Genomic DNA, 16771 nt, shown 5'->3' on the forward strand with positions numbered 1-16771 from the left:
CATAAGAAGACACACTATTAAGCTATAGTTATTAAAGCAGTGAGGATTTGGTGCAAGTATAGACAAAGGGACCACTGGAATAGAACAGAAATGTCAGAAACAGAGTAGATAGGTATATAGACAGACGGATAGATTTAGACTGGTAAAGATGTCTCTCTAGATCAGCAAGGAAAAACTGCATCTTTAATGAATAATTCTGGGTCAATTACACATCAATATGAAAAACAAATGAAAAGTGTCCCCTATGTATACCACTCACAATAATCTATTCCAGGTAGTGTGTAGATAAAATGTGAAGAGAAAATAAAAAGGCTTCCAGAAGATAATACAGAAGAATATCTGCACAATCTTGGGTAGAGAAATGCACTTTTAAAAAGGACACAAGAAAGGCTAATGATATAGAGAAAGATGTTTGAATTGAACTAAATTAAAATTAAAAACCCATGTTTCTAAAATGGCATCAAAAAGAGAATATGAAGGCAAAGTCCAATCTGGGAGAATGGTGATGTTTGTAACATATATCACGTAAAAACGGGCATATATTCAGAAGATATCAAGAGCACCCATAAATCAATATTAAAAAAGACAACCTCATGAAAAAAGGCACTTCACAAGATAGGAGAATTGAATGGCAAATGCATGTCTTAAAAGATGCTCTATCTCAATAGTAAGTAGAAAATGCAAATTAAAACCACAAGGAAATGTCACTTCATACCATATCAAGTTGACAAAAATGCCATACTTTGCATTATCAAGGCTTGATGAAGATATGAAATAACTGGTACAATTATACACTGCTGGTGGGAGTGTAAATTGGTATAGCTGTTTGGAAAATATTAATAATATAATATAAAATAATAATATTGAATATCAGTATAGCACAGGAGTCAGCAATTCCAGTCCTAGGTATATATCCTAGAAAATATCTTAACCTTCTCTACTAGGAGATATGTATAAAACATTTATATAAGCATTATTTCTATTGGTAGAAAAGAGAAACTAGAAATAGATCAAATGTTTATCAGCAGAAAAAGGATAAATGAATTGTGTTATATTAGTTTAATAGACTGCAGTTACACATCATTGTAGATACATCTCGCTAACATGTTAAGCAAAAAGGAAGTAAGGTTTAAAAAGTCACAGAAAAATTTGTGCAATATAATTCTTTCATATAAGTTTCAAAAACTTGGAAAATTAGTGTTTTTAAGAAAAAAATGTGATGAATCTATAAAGAAAAGCAAAAAAAAATAAAATTCAGGATTCTGTATATCTCTGAGGGGGCATGGGTTGCTTAAGTAACACACACAATGCAATTTTTTGTCTCCTTTACAGTAAGTGGTAAGAATATGGTTGTTTAGTGTATCCCTTTTTCTTGTACCTTAAATTCTATTCAACATTTAAGAAAAGAAATGAAAACAGACATCAGAGTAATCTTTTTTGTATAAATATAAAAAGTTGGCCGCTGCCCAGAGTAGCCGCTTAGAGCCCTGGCAGCGACTGTGGCCTCCTCGGAGGTGGTGCGGCAGCTGCTCTTTCAGTCTCACATGGGAATGAAAACAACCTGTACGTCCTCACAAGTGTCTGATGATGAACAGAAAAAAAGAGAAAATATTCGTTCCTTGACTATGTCTGGCCATGTTGGCTTTGAGAGTTTGCCTGATCAGTTGGTCAGTAGATCCAACACTCAGCAAGGTTTCTGTTTTAATATTCTCTGCGTTGGGGAGACTGGAATTGGAAAATCAACACTGATTGGCACGTTATTTAATACTAATTTTGAAAACTAAGAATCTTCACATTTTTGCCCACACGTGAAACTTAAAGCTCAGAACTCCAAGAAAGTAATGTTTGATTGAAATTGACCATTGTGAATACAGTGGGATTTGGTGACCAAATAAATAAAGAAGAATGCTACCAAGCAATAGTTGACTACATAGATGTCCAGTTTGAGGCCTATCTCCAAAAAGAACTGAAGATTAAGCGTTCTCTCTTCAACTACCATGACTCTCTTATCCATGTGTGCCTCTACTTCCTCTCACCCACAGGCCACTCTCTGAAGATACTTGATCTCCTAACCATGAAGAACCTTGACAGCAAGGTGAACATTATACCAGTGATTGCCAAAGAAGACACAATTTCTAAAACTGAATTATAGAAGTTTAAGATCAAGCTCATGAGTGAATTGGTCAGCAATGGCATCCAGATATACCAGTTCCCAACAGACGATGACACTGTTGCTAGGATCAATGCTGCAATGAATGAACAATTGCCATTTGCTGTTGTAGGAAGTATGGATGAGGTGAAAGTCGGAAATAAAATGATCAAAGCTCGCCAGTACCCTTGAGGTGTTGTACAAGTGGAAAATGAAAACCACTGTGACTTCGTGAAGTTGTGGGAGATGCTCATTTGCACAAACATGGAGGACCTGTGCGAGCAGACCCACACTTGACACTGAGGGCTCCACAGGTGTTGCAAGCTGGAGGAAATGGGCTTCACAGATGTGGGCCCAGAGAACAAGCCTGTCAGTCTTCAAGAGACCTACGAAGCCAAAAGACATGAATTCCATGGTGGACACCAGAGGAAGGAAGAAGAAATGAAGCAGATGTTTGTGCAGGAAGTAAAGGAGAAAGAAGCTACATTTAAAGAAGCTGAAAGAGAGCTGCAGGCCAAATTTGAGCACCTGAAGAGAATTCACCAAGAAGAGAGAATGAAACTTGAAGAGAGGAGAATTTTGGATGAAGAAATAATCGCCTTCTCTAAAAATAAAGCTACCTGTGAGATATTCCAGAACCAGTCCTTTCTGACAACCGGTAGCAACCTGAGGAAAGACAAGGACCACAAGAACTCCAGTGTCACATAAAACAGAAGTTCCAGAGCACAGAAGATCATCACAAGCAAACGTTATTAAAAAACCAGAAGTGTGCTTTGGTTTTCTTGCCATTTTTATTTGCTTTTATCATTTACTTTATCTCTCTCAAATGGCCACAGTTACTGACACTTATGGAAAGATACTTTTAAATATAAGGTCAATACATAAGCCAGAGTGGATGATATTATAGGTTGAACATCCCTAGGCTGAAATGTGAAATGCTACAAAATACAAAACTTTTCAACCACGTGACATCACAAGTGGAAAATTCTACACCTGGTACCTTTGCTTTCTGATGGATTGATGTATACAAACTTTGTTTCATGTACAAAATTACTAAAAATATTGTATAAAATTACCTTCTAACTATGTAGATAAGGTGTATGTGAAACATAAATGAATTTTGTGTTTAGATTTGGGTCCCATTGTGTATTTACAGATATTCCACAATCTGAAATCTGAAATAAACTCCTGGTCCCAAGCATTTTGGATAAGGGATAATCAACCTGTATTTCAACCTGTACAACAACCTTCACTGTTGTTAGAAATTTTTAAGTTGCCATTTTGCAATGAATCTAGATCTTTTTTCCTGTTGCCAAGTTATCATCACTTTGCAGTGCATTATACCAAAGAGCAAAGTCTCAGTGCTATTGAAAATACAGAACTCTTTAATATTATGGCAATCTGATTGCATTTGTATTCTAGATGAACCTTTTTTGTACATTCTTTAAAAATAAAAGCTTTGGGAATATGTTTAGGAATGTATTATAGAGTTAAAACTCTAATCTTTCAATAGTTGCATAAAACTTGTAAATTTTTGATACAATTATCCAAATGGTAATATGATCCTAAGCTTTTGTGTCAAATTATATAATGATGACTTTTCATGCTTCAGTATGCCTTATTGCAGCTGATGTATTGCTGAGATGAAACAAATGTTTAAAAATAAAAACATCCAGGTATATAAATCCTTTTCATAAAGTACCTTTGAACCTGGGTGTATCACACTATTTTCATTAGGATGTGTTATGTATTTGTTTAAAACTCTATCTTTCAGGGAAAATTAATAAGGTTGAATCATTTCATTAAAAATATTTTTTAAGAAAATATCTATGAACATCTGAATATTAAAGATATAAAAATTTAGATAATTTATATTTCAAGGGATATTTGAATTCAGTGCCTTAGTATTCTGAGAACATTTTAATGGTTTCTAACATTTTCTTAACAGTCATAAGTTTATAAATTTTGATTTTTGTACTTGAATATTCAAATAAAACTGACATTTACATTGGACAAATAAAACAGATTCACATATTTACTAAAAAAAGTTATAAACATATATATATTTACTGTAGAGAGGGAAACAAGCCTTTTTTTATCACGTGATACCATGCTCAGAATTTAAAAATTTTCTCAATAGGTATATGCATTCTTATTATATTTTATTCCTTTGGGTTATTTGTTAGTCAAATTGTAGGTTATTAAAGAAACACAGCTTGTTCTTCTCTAAAGAAAGAAAGAAAAATAACTAAATACATGTGATTATCTTAACAAACAATAGGAATTAAACAAACCACATTTGCCTAAGGAGCAGAAAGCCTACACACAATCCAAAAGGCTCAACATTTCCTATCATCGATCTGTAAACTACTAAAAGGTAGTACGAAAGATCATAGAGTAATTCTTTGATACTCTTAGACACTGTAGACAGTTCTCTTTCTGAACACTGGAGCTGAATCCCAGTATATTCTTCTAAAATGTAACAGAAAGGCACAAGGATAAGAATAAGGGAGACAAAGAAGCCCAGTAGCAACTTGGCTGAGCTTTAACCTTTTGAACAGGTCCTTAGCTACCAGAGCAAAAAATCATCAGCATGGAAGGGCAACTACTAACCTAGATGCTATTGCCTGTGAAAGGTTATGCAGGATCTGTGCATTCTGGCTCAGAGCTGTCAAAGCTCTGCCAATGTGTGGACAGTGGAGAGCATTTTGCAGGACAAGGGTGGAATTTGACACAAACAGCCTTCTCAGCCAGATAGAAATATGCCAAATAGTGAGAAGACAGCTCAGCATGTTATCATGTGTAACTTCCGGGATCGCCTGAGAGGCCAAAATCTAGCCAGATTCTTGGCCATGGGCCTTGTGAATGGCTGTAGCATAACTATCACAAAATGCAAAAGGAATATAAAATAAGGTCATTTAACTAATGATATGTGTAAGAAGGGTATTGAATAATTGAATATTTTTGCTCCTCAAACCTCTTGCTTGGCTTTTGAAGTTAGTAGCAGAAGGGTACACACACTTGAATAATTATCACCAGAGTAAAAAAACATTCACATTGTATATCATTATTAAGAAATAAAGTAAAATATTTAATACCTCATGAGTTTTCACCTGTAAATGTGACTTTACACCTTGCATTTATATTCATAGTCTTGTCTGCTCTTTTTATTCTTGTTAATTGGCCCAGAGTTACACTAATTCTGTTTGGGTGTCAAAATATTCTCGATAGGATTTTAGTATTGATGGTGGTCACTATGGAGTAGTGAGTGTTCTTTATCACCAAATGATATCTTAAGCACTTAGGTATAATATAAAAGGCAATAATGTGCTGTTGGTATTGGACAACATCATAGTGGATTGGAACAAAGAATAAATAAGGGATACGGAAAAATAGCATTTCATACTGATAGCAGAGAGTCAAATATATTGATCTTTAGGTGTTAGTACCAAAAAAACAATAATGATAGTAAAATAAAGCTATACTAGACTTCCAAATGTATATTCTTCTAAAAGCTAATAACTCAATTAATGTTACTTTATACGATTTGCTATGATTTGAATGTCCTTTCCAAAACTCATGTTGACACTTAATCCCCATTGTAATGGTATTAAAACATAGACCCTTTGAGATCTAATTAGGACTAGATAACTTGATTGGGGTGTGGCATTTATGATGGAACTTGTGGCTTTATATCAATAAGAAGTTGGAAGAGAGACCTGAGCTGACACTCTTTTGCTCTCTCATCATGTGATGCTTTCTCCCATGTTATGATGCAATAAGAAGGCCCTCACCAGATGCAGCCCCTCATCCTTATGCTTCCTGGCCTCCAGAACTGTACGTATTAATTTCTTTTCCTTATAAATTACTCAGTCTTAGGTATTCATTTATAGCAACAGAAAATGGACTAGACACAATTTCAAATCATAGTGACTTTTTTCAGCTTTATTGAGGTATTATTGACAAATGAAATTTATATATTTTAAAGTATACAAGGTGATGTACCTGTACACTGCAAAATGATTACCACAATCAAGCTAATTAATATATCCATCACTTAACATAGCTGCCATTTATTTATGTGGTGAGAACATTTAACCAAATTTCAGGTATATAATACAGTTTTATTAACCATAGTCACCATGTTGTACATTAGATCTCCAGAGCTTATTCATCTTGTGTAATTTAAATTTTGTACCCATTGATCAGCATTTTCCTCATTTTCCCCAAATCCCAGACCCTGACAATTAAAATTCTACTCTCTGCTTCAGTGAATTCTACTTTTTAGATTCCACATGCAAGTGAGATCATGCTATATTTACTTTCTGTGTGCCTGGCTTATTTCCCTTAGCATAATGTCCTCCAAATTTATCCATGTTATTGCAAATGACAAGATTTCTTTCTTTTCTTAAGGCTGAACAGTATTCCATTGACTTTTCTTTATCTATTTGACTGTTGATAGACACTAAAGTTGCTTCCATATCTTGACTATCGTGAATAGTATTGCAATATACATTAGAATGTAGCTATCTCTTTGAAATACTAATTTTCTTTCATTTGGGTGTATACCCAGTAGTGGAATTCCTAAATTGCATGGTAGTTCTATTTTTAATTTTTATAGGACCCTCCAGGCTGTTTAACATAATGGCTATATGAATTTACATTCCCCAAAACAGTATAAAAGGGACCCCTTTTCTCCACATAACACTTGTTATCTTTTTTCTTTTTGATAATGAACATCTGCTATGGTAAATGTTTGTCCCCTGCAAACCTTATGTTGAAATTTGATCCCCATTGATGGAGGTGAGGTCTAATGGGAGGTGTTTGAGTCATGAGTGCAGATCCCTGATGAATGGATTAAATATCTTCCCTAAGGTGTGAGTGAGTTCTCACACTATTGCCTCCTGTGAGAGCTGGCTGTTAAAAAGAGCCTGGTACTTGCCTCCATCTCTCTTGCCTCCATTTTCACCATGTGATCTCTGCGCAAGCCATCTCCCCTTCACCTTGCACCATGAGTGGAAGTAGCCTGAGGCCCTCACAAGAAGCAGATGCCCAATCATGAAATTTCCAGCAAAAAGAATCATGAGCCAAATAAAGCATTTTTATTTGTAAATTACTCAGCCTTGGGTATTCCTTTTTAACAACACAAAACAAACTAAAACACCATCCCAACAACTGTGAAATGATATCTCATTGTGGTTTTGAATTGCATTTCCCTGATAATTACTGATATTGAGCCTTTTGTCATATACCTGTTGAACCATTTGTATGCCTTTTATCCAAAATTTCTATTATGGTCTACTGCCCATTTTTTTAATTGGTTTATTTTTAGTTGTTTAATTTCCTTATATATTTTGGATATTAACCCCTCATTAGATGAATGGTTTTCAATTTTCTGCCATTTGGTAGATTGTCTCTTCATGCTGTTGAATATTGCCTTTGCTGTGAAGAAGGTTTTATTTTGATGAAATATCATTTGTCTATTTTTTATTTTGTTGCTTGTGATTTTTGAGTCATATTGAAAAATATTGTTCAGACCAATGTCAAAAAGTTTCTTCTGTATGCTCCCCTATGTTTTCTACCATTAGATTTGTAGTTTTATGCCTTACAATAAATTTGTAATTGATTTTGGGTTGATTTTTTTATACAGTATGATATAAGGGTCAAACATCATTCGTTTCTATTTGGATATCCAGTTTTCCCATCATTATTTATTGAGGAGACTATCACTTCCCTATTGTGTTCCCTTGGTAACTATGTTGAATATAAATTAGTCATAAAAGTATGGATTTATTTCTTGGCTCTCTGTCCTGTTCTATTGATATATATGTCTCTGTTAATGCCAGTATCATATTATTTTGATTACTATAGCTCTGTAGAATATTCTAAATCCAGAATGTGATGTCTCCAGCTTTGTTATTTTTGCTCAAGATTGTTTTGGCTATTAGGTTCTTTTGTGGTTTCATATGAATTTTTTGATTGTTTTTTGTTTTTCATTGAAAAATGCCGATGGGATTTTGATAGGGATTATATTGAATCTGTAGATTGTTTTTGTTGTATGGACATCTTAATAATACTACTTTTTACAATCCATGAACATTGGATTTTTTTATTCATTTGAGTCTTGTTCACATTTTTTTCACCAAAGTTTCAAGTTTTTCAGTGTATACAACCTTTACCACCTTGCTAAAATTTATTCCTAAATATTTACTGTTTTGATGCTATTATAAGACAGAATGATTTCTTAATTTCTTTTTTGGATAGTGAATTGTTAGTGTATATAAATTCAAATTATTATTTAATATTGATTTAACACATGGATTTCAGTGTGTTGATTTTGAATTTTGAAAATTTACTGAATTTGTTTTAGTTTCAACAGTTTTTTGGTGCAATCTTCATAGTTTTCTATATATAGGATCATGTTGTCTGCAAACAAAGACAATTTAACTTCTTAGTTTACAATTTGGATAACTATTATTATTTTTTGTCTCTTGTCTAATTGCTTTGGCTAGGACTTCCAGTGCTATGTTGAAGAGAAGTGGTGAGTGGGCATCCTTGTCTTGTTCCTATCATGTTATATTTATAGGATCCAGTTTCATGAATCTGGATGTTCATTTACCTCTCCAGATTTGGGGAATCATTGTTTTTAAAAAAGAGGTTTTTGCCCCTTTCTCCTTCTTTGTTTCTTTTGGAACTACTATAATGCCTATTTGATTCACTTGATGATGTCCCATAAGTCTTACAGGCTTTATTAATTTTTTTCATTTTTTTTTATATTTTTGTTCCTCTGGGTATAGGTTGGTGCAAAAGTAATTGTGGTTTTAGCATTGTTGAAATTTGCCATTTGATATTGGAATACATTCTTAAAAATGTGGTTATGTTATACAACATTTTAATGCATACTTCTCGCTTTATGTGTTTTGGTAATGACTTATTGATGTTTATTTTATATTTATTTTAGACTATGGAAATTATGTTAGACAAAAAGCAAATTTGTGTGATTTTCTTATTCGAATTCAAAATGGGTTGTAAAGCAGCGGAGGCAACTCGCAACATCAACAACACATTTGGCCCAGGAACTGCTAATGAACGTACGGTGCAGTGGTGGTTCAAGAAGTTTTGCAAAGGAGCTGAGAACCTTGAAGATGCAGAGCACAGTGGCCGGCAATCAGAAGTTGACAATGACCAATTGAGAGCAATCATTGAAGCTGATCCTCTTACAACTCCATGAGAAGTTGCTGAAGAACTTAAGGTCAACCAGTCTATGGTCATTTGGCATTTGAAGTAGACTGGAATGGTGGAAAAGCTCAATAAATGGGTGCCTTGTGAGCTGACCAAAAATCAAAAAACCATCATTTTGAAGTGTCATCTTCTCTTCTTATATGCATCAACAAAATATTTCTTGATTGGATTTTGATGTTCAAAGAAAAGTGGATTTTATACAATAACTGGCAATGACCAGCTCAGTGGTTAGACCGAGAAGCTCCAAAGCTCTTCCCAAAGCAAAACTTGTACCAAGAAAAGATCATAGTCACTGTTTGGTGATCTGTTGCCAGTCTGATCCACTACAGCTTTCTGAATCCCAGGGAAACCATTACACCTGAGAAGTATGCTCAGCAAATCAATGAGATGCCCCAAAACTTCAAAGCCTGCAGATGGCATCAGTCAACAGAAAGAGCCCATTTTTTCTCCACAACAATCCCCAATCACACATGGCACACCCAATGCTTTGAAAGTAAAAGAAATCAGGCTATGAAGTTTTGCCTCATCTGCTATATTTACCCAACCTCTTGCCAACCAATTACCACTTCTTCAAGCATCTTGACAAATTTTTGCAGGGAAACACTTCCACAACCAGCAGGATGCAAGAAATGCTTTCCAAAAGTTCATCGAATCCCAAAATACAGAATTTTACACAACAGGAATAAACAAACTTATTTCTCGTTGGCAAAAATGTGTTGATTGTAATGGTTCCTATTTTGATTAATACAGATGTGTTTGAGTCTAATTATAATGATTTAAAATTCATGGTCCAAAACTGCAATTACATTTGTAGTAACCTAATTTCAAATGACCAGTCTTCAAGCTCAGTGATTCTTTCTTCTGCTAGATATGCCTGCTTTTGAAATTTTCTGTAAATTTTCAGTTCAGTCATTGTGTTTTTCCACTCCAGAATGTTTGTATGAGAGTTTTTTTTATGGTTTCTATCTCTTTTTTAAAGTTCCCTTTTGGTTCATGTATCATTATTCTGATTTCATTTATAAACATACATTGCATATCAACATGGATACATTCCAAGAAATGGGTTGTTAGGCAATTTTGTCTTTGTGCAAATGTCATAGAAAGTACCTACACAAACCTAGATGATACAGCCTACTATACATCTAGGCCGTATTGCTCCTAGGCAACAAACCTATACAACATGTTACTTTACCAAGTATGATAGGCAATTGTAATAGAATTATAAGTATTTGTTTATCTAAAACTATCTAAACATAGAAAAGGTACAGTGAAAACATGGTATAAAAGATAAAAAAGATAGTATGCCTCTATAGGGCATTTACCATTTATGGAGCATGAAGGACTGGAAGTTCCTATGGGTTGGGGTCAGTGAGTGAATGGTGAGTGAATGTGAAGGCCTAGAATATTACTGTACACTATTGTGAACTTTATAAACACTGTAAACCTAGAATATACTAAATTTATAAAAATATTTTATTGCTTCAATAATAAATTAACTTTAACTTACTGTAAGTTTTTTACTTTATGAAATTTTTAATTGTTTTAACTTTTTGACTCTTTTGTAATAACACTTAGCTTAAAATAGAAATACATTGTACATCTGTACAAAAATATTTTCTTTCTTTATATCCTTATTCTATAAACACACACATATATATATATATATTTATTTACTCTATTTTTGTTGTTGTTAAAAAGTAAGATGCAAACACACATATTAGCCTAGGCCTACACAGGGTCAGGATCATCAACATCACTGTCTTCCACCTCTATATCTTTTCCCACAGTAAGGTCTTCAAGGGCTATAACATGCATGGAGCTGTCATCTCCTATGATAACAATGCCTTCTTTTGGAATACCTCCTGAAAGATCTTCCTGAGGCTTTTCTTGAAAAACAGGTTTGTTTATACCAGCATCACCACAAATACATGAGTAATACATTTTTCCATGACTTTACAACACACAGGTGCAACATTCTTCATTGGGCAATAAGAATTTTTCAGCTTCATTATAATTTTATGAGACCACTATTGTATATGGTCTGTTATTGACCAAAACATTGTTATGCTACATATAATTGTATTTGCCTGTGTTCTCTTGTAGCTCACAGAGGTGCTTTAAGATAATTATTCTAAATTCTTTCTTAGCCCATTTTTTAGATTTCCATTTTTTATAGTGGCTACTGGTATTTCATTTTGTTCCTTTAGTAGTATCATGTTATTCTGCTTATTCATGATACTTTTGTCTGGCATTGGTATCTACACCTTTGAAGTAGACCCCTTTATGGATTGTCTATGATAGGAAAAGTCTTTCAACAATCAACCTGTCCAGAGATTTTGGGTGGTCTAACCTGGAGGCTGGGGCCACGGGGGATGGTCTGGCTCTGGGGCAGGCTTAGAGCCTTGGTCCATAGAGTTAGGCCTAGAGTCTTGGATTGTGGTGACTGGCCTAGGGCTGGGACAAGGCTAGAGCTTGGGTCCACAGGAGCAGGCCTAGATCCTGGGGTTTCAGGTAATGGCTTAGTGCCTAGGGCCATGGGTATAAGCCTGGGGCTTGAGGAAGAGCTGGAACCACAGTCCATATTATTCAAACTGGTGTTGGTGTGGGCTTGGCACCTGGCCACCACACAGAAAGAGCCTGGTTCTGAGTTTTCATGAACTGGCATGGTATCAAGGCCCATTGTTGTGGGCCTGGATCCTGGACCCATGGAAGTGAGCCTGAGTTCTGGGTCTGTGGTGAAAGGCCTGGAGTGTGGCTGTGGAGTCCAACCTGGAATTTGGTGCTATGGGGACAGGCCTAGCCCTAGGAAAGGCTTAAAATTAAGGTCCATAGCTACCAGCCTGGTGCCTGAGGACACAGGGGAAGGTCTGGACCCTGAGGCTATAGGGGATGGCTTAAAGTTTGGGACCGCAGGTACCATCTTGGAGCTTGGAGTAGGTCTTAAAGCTGCGACCACAGGGGTTATATTGGCACTGAGGTGATCTTGGTACCTAAGTACTTAGGTGCTGAACTGGTGTCAGGGATGCAGATGTTAGCCTGAAGCCTAGGATAGACCATGATACAGAATCAGTGGGGGCTAGTCTGATACTAGGGTGGGCTTGGTATCTTGATCCAATGTGTTGGGCCTAGTTATTAATTCACGTGGACTGTTCTGGTGCCAAGGGCTACTGGGGTACACCTGGTTCCTCAGACTTTGGGACTGAGCCTAGAACTTGGGTATCTATGAGCATGCTTGAGTCTGGGTCCCTAGGAACTGACCAGGAGCCTGGGGTAATGGGAGCTGACCTGACAAAAAGGCTTGCTGGAGCCTGGGTTCCTAGGGGTTGACCTGGAGCTGGGGAATGGAGGCTAACATGCCACTGGGGCTACCCTTGAACCTGGGTCCACAGGCACAAGCCTGGAGTCCGGGGCTACAGATGATAGCCTTGAGCCTAAGGTGTGCCTTAAGCCTGAGTTCACAAGGACCTGCTTAGTCCTGAGGAGGGATTGGCACCTGGGTCCATGGTGACAGGACAGGTCCCTGGATCTACTGGGGATGACCTGGCACCAGGACTGATCTAAAGTCTAAGGTCACTGGGTCAGCCTGAAGCTTGGGTCCACAGTGGCCTGTATGGAGACTGGGTTTACAGGGGTTGGCCTGACCCTGGTGTGAGCCTGAAACCTAGTCTGTCAGGGAAGCCTAGAGCCTGGGTCTGTGTGTGCCAGCTTGGTGCTTGGTGGTGTGGAAGCTGACCTAGAGCCTTATCTGCAAGGGCATGCATGGATCTTGCATCTGCATGTGCAAGTATGGAGTCTGGGTGTGCAAGAGCCAGTCTGCAGTGTGGGTCCGTGAGTGCTAATGTGGTTTTTTTGGAGTCCAGAAATCTAGGGCTTCCAGAGCCGGCACGGTCCTAAAGTTGGTTTGAAGTTTGAGTCTGTAGGATCCAATCTGGATCCTGGAGCCACAGAGGACTGCCTGGGGCAGGCTTGATGCTAAGGTCAGCGACAAAGTTTGGTGCATACTTCACTTCCTTTCCTTCACATATAGGGTATTTCTCTCCACTCTGTGCTGCACAAGCTTGGGAGAGTGGTTACATGGGTAATGTGAAACTTTCCTTCCTACCCTCTTCAATGTATCTTTTCTTATTTATGTGCCCCAACCAGTTGCTGCAATTGTTCACCTGAATTCTTTAGTTCTTGTGAAGGTATTTTTATGAGTGGATAGTTGTTCAAACTGATGCTTGTGTGAGGGGGCTGAGTTCTGAAAATTCCTGTTCTGCCATCTTTCTGACATCACTCTCACGTGGAGACTTTTTGAATTATAAACTTGCAAAAGTGTGAGAGTGGCTCAGTTTCAAAAATATGAGGAATTTATTGTTGGGTGGTGTGAACAAAGGAAGTTAGTGTGATGTCCTGAAAAACACTTGAATGGAAAGAGAGGAAACATGGGTTCTACTGTCTTTGTGGTAGAATATTACTAGAGAGTCATTTGCCAATAAACTGTAAGGAGTATACCTTTGTTCCCCAAATTTTTAGCAACTTTTACTACAGGCATTTTTTTCCACATTTGTTTGTTTGTTTGTTTCTTTATGTGGTAAAAGGTCCAATTTTTATGACACTATTCCATGTGGAAATAGAATAAATTTTACAATGAATTTTGTTGATCTATAAGGCAGTATATATTGGCATTACAAAACTATAAATGATGTTCTTTACCAGAGATATCCAAGAAGCATGAACTCATGTTTCAACTGTTATTGATTAATAGTAGCTGTCTGTAGATCTATGTTGAGGCATTCTGATGTGAAATTCAAGCTCAGAAATGAATAGTGGAACAGTAGGAAGATGGCGGAGTGGAGGTGACCTCCTGGATTCGTGCTCCCGGAGAGGAAGGCATGGATCTTGGCCTGCCACAATGCTAGAGGGTCACTCCCCCACAAGAACAGTGATGTGAATCCATGGAGAATCAACGTGGGACACAGAGAACAAGAAAAAACTGAGGTGAACGGGAAATAGGATCGAGAAAATCTGGAGGGTGTGGGACGGACAATAGACAGTGGAGTGCAGGACAGCTATAGCCGCCTCACCAGCGAGTGGGCTTCTTTGCTCGCCAGGCCCCTGGCTCTGGTGCCTGCCAAACTCTGAACATTCTCCCCCAGCGCTGGCGATCTGCGGACGGGCAGTTGCCATCTTGGGGTCCACAGCCTAGCTGCTGCGGAACCATAGGGTGCCAGGCGGCTCCCTGGGCAGCCCCCTCCCCTGGTCCATGGACCCTCTTTAGGACCCCCACCCTTGTGTGAACACTGAGTGCTTCCCCAGACGCGAGAGTGTGGAGCCTGGATCTTGGGGACATTGGGCCAGGGCAGACCTTTGCCTGTGGGAGCTGCAGCAGCTGGGGCACGGAGTGAGTGAGGGCACCACCCCCTCCTTCTAGCCAGTGTCTTTCCTGCAGAAAGAGGCAGAAACCACCCCTCTAGTGGAAGAACCAAAAACAAGGGGGAAAAAAAAAACAGACAGAGACTTTCTGCCTGCAACTAGTGTGAATCCTGCCTGCTAACTGAAAGTCCACAACACAGTGACTTAACTCCCCAAACTGGTCTTAAGTCAAACCAATCCTCTGGGGCTGGATCCATCAGAAGCAGTCCCCCAACTGAGATAGAAAAAACTCTAAACAATACACAACAGTCTCCCCCTCTTGACAAAGGAAGCAACATACCTAGATTGCTTCACAGCCTAAGAACAGACTACAAGGCGTGCTGCTAGCCAGACTAAAGCTGTAAGAAAAGATCTAATGATAGATCCAGATGGGAAGGGCTCAGTGGAATAATATGGGGAGCACAAAGAATCAAAAGGAAATCTTGCCCCCAAAGAGAAATACCAGTTCTCTACCAATTGACAATAACCAGATTCAAAATACCAACATATTACAGGAAGAATTTCAATTATGGATTATAAACAAGCTGAATAATATATAAGAAAAATGGATAACCAACACAAAAAACCACACACAAAACAAAAATCCAGGATTTGTAAGAAGAATTCACTAAGGAAATTGAAATATTGAAGAAAAACCAAACTGAACTTCTATAAATGAAGAATTTGTTCAGCGAGCTACAAAACACAGTGGAAACTCTCAAGAGCAAGGTAGATCAAACAGAAGAATCTCAGAGATTGAAGATAACCCTTTCCAGTTAAATAAGTCAGTCACAGAGATAGAGCAAAGAAATAAGAAAAAAGAACAGAGTCTACAAGAAATGTGGGATTATGTGAAGAAGCCTAACGTGAGAGCTATAGGCATTCCTGAGGGTGAAGAAGACAATAAGCAAGGGCTGGATAAGCTATTTGAAGACATAACTGAGTAAAATTTCCCAGGCCTTGCTAAAACTCTAGATATACAGGTTCAAGAAGCTCAAAGAACCCCTGGGAGATTCATACCAAATAGAAAAACACCACGCCAGGTAATCCTCAGACTGACCAAAATATCCACTAAAGAGACCCTTCTTTGAGTTGTAAAGAGAAAGAAACAAGTAACATACAAAGAAAACCCCATTAGAATTATGCCAGATTTCTCAACTGAAACCTTACAAGCAAGAAGAGGTTGGGGTCCCATTCTCACTCTTCTGAAACAGAATAATGCCCAGCCTAGAATATTGTACCCAGCTAAGCTAAGTTTTCTACACAAAGGAGAAATTAAGACATTCTCAGATAAACAAGGACTAAGGGAATTCACCAAGAAAAGACCAGTCCTCCAAGAGGTACTCAAAAGAGAGTTACACAGGGATCAGCACAAGAAAGACCATGAATGTAAAACTACTCAAGAGCTAAAGATCAAATTCCATCCACCACAATGGCTCAAGAGAGAAAACATAGCAATGAAGTTCTACCCAACAAGATGAACAGAAATCTGTCCCACTTATCAGTTCTCCCATAAATGTCAATGGCTTAAATTCCCCACTCAAGGGACATAGACTGGCCCAATGGATAAAAAAACACAAACCAAGTATCTGCTGTCTTCAGGAAACTCACCTAACCTGCAAAGATGCACTTAGACTGAAAATAAAAGGATGGAAATCGATATTTCAAACAAACGGTAGCCAAAAGAAAGATGGTATGGCAGTTTTAATTTCCAATAACTTAGTTTTTAAACCAAAAAGTAATAAAAGACAAAGATCATTACTATATACTGGCGAAAGGCACAATTCAACAAGAAGACATAACTATACTTAATATATATGCACCCAACTTAGGAGCACCCAGATTCATAAAGCAAATCCTACTTGATCTGAACCAAACGATAGATAACAATACTGTAATAGCTGGAGACTTTATCACCCGACTGACAGTACAGGACAGATCTCCAAACAGAAAACAAACAAAGAAATAATGGACTTCAATAGAATG

At 37.5% G+C, this 16771-nt stretch overlaps 1 pseudogene; it reads left to right on the top strand.

The window, feature by feature from the left end:
• The first annotated feature begins 1505 nt into the window (after positions 1-1505).
• Positions 1506-2857, top strand: LOC123628088 (annotated as a pseudogene).
• The last annotated feature ends 13914 nt before the right edge of the window (positions 2858-16771 follow it).

The sequence above is a fragment of the Lemur catta genome, chromosome X (assembly GCF_020740605.2).
Source record: "Lemur catta isolate mLemCat1 chromosome X, mLemCat1.pri, whole genome shotgun sequence".
NCBI lineage: Eukaryota > Metazoa > Chordata > Mammalia > Primates > Lemuridae > Lemur > Lemur catta.